This window comes from Trichechus manatus, unplaced genomic scaffold, assembly GCF_000243295.1.
Source record: "Trichechus manatus latirostris isolate Lorelei unplaced genomic scaffold, TriManLat1.0 scaffold00002, whole genome shotgun sequence".
In the NCBI taxonomy this organism is placed as follows: domain Eukaryota; kingdom Metazoa; phylum Chordata; class Mammalia; order Sirenia; family Trichechidae; genus Trichechus; species Trichechus manatus.
The window spans coordinates 15,972,547-15,973,937 of record NW_004443938.1 but is presented as its reverse complement, the minus strand read 5'-3'; positions in this window follow the sequence as shown (position 1 = coordinate 15,973,937).

The window sequence follows — 1,391 nt, the reverse complement described above, 5'->3', positions numbered from 1 at the left end:
CCCGGTTTGGGCTGCCATGCTGGTGGGATCCCGGGGCTTTTGTTCGTTTGTTTGTTTTGAATTGTTTGTTTGTTTTTTTTTCCTTTTCTTGAGTTGGGGGCCCTTTCTGGCCAGGTGGTGCTGCATGGCAGGGAGTCTCCCCTTCGGCTTCCACAGACGTGCAGAGGGATCCCTGAGGACATTTCTTTTTACCTTGGTTTTTTTTTTGTTTTTGTTTTTTTTCTGTTTCTTTGGGGGCCTTTCTTGTTTTTGTCTTTTGTTTTTTGTTTTTTAATCTGTTTTGTTTTCTTTTTCCTCTTTTTCCCTTTTTGTCTTTCTTCATTGCTCAGTTTCTCGTTTCTCTATACCTTCCTTCTATTTCTGTTCCCTGAATACCTGGCGTTGTATACCTCTACGCCTTCTAGCCAGGCTGTACTGCAATACCTGAGAGCGACATCCCCAGACCTCATACCTGCACCGGTGGGATCCCTGGGAACTTGGCGGTTCTTTAACCTTTCTGATTCTTATTTAGTCATTCTTTTCTTTTCTTCCTCTTCCCCTTTCTGTTTTTCTCCATTTCCTAGTCTCTCATCTCTCCACTCCAATGGCAAGCTCCCCTAGCATTCTTTTTTGTTTGTATGTTTTTGGCTCCTGTTCCTCTTTCCTCTCTCCCATATCCATCTTAGCTTGACACATAACAATCTCCCCGCTGCATCCTGCCTACCTGCACCGTGCGCTTGACATCACACCACCAAGCAGCATGGGCACGGATTACTGGAACCTGCCCTGCACTGATTACTGATCCGCTCCAGTGGCTGTAGTAAGTGCCACAAACAACCCATCCCAGTAACTCCTCTTCAGCTAGACCTGCCCTGCTGAGCCATATCTGAGTGAATGACCCTGCCAGTTGAAGAAGGAGGCAAAAGTATTGTGCCCAAAGACGAGCAAACAACAAAGAACACACAGTCTGCCTGCTCAGACATAGTAAAAATTTTTTTAAAAAAAGGGATGAAACAAACAAATCTACAATCAATGAGAAAAATAACTACTGAATGCCCCAAAGACAGCAGACAATAACACCATTTACAAAAACAGGACAGGATGGTTCCAGTAGGCATCCAAAATAAAACACCACATGACTCTTCTCTGGAAGAAAATGCACTAGAACTACCTAATATGGAATTCAAATCTCTAGTACTCAGAATTCTCAAAGAACTGAGGCAAAAAGCTGACAAACATGAGGAAAAAATAGACAAAATCATGGAAAATACGGACAAAAAATTGGAAGAATTCAGGAAAATAATGCAGGAACAAAATGCCAAAATAAATCCACAACTAGAAATTATACAAAGACAACAATTAGAAATCCAAAAGATAAACAACAAGATTTCAGAAATGGACGATGTCATAGA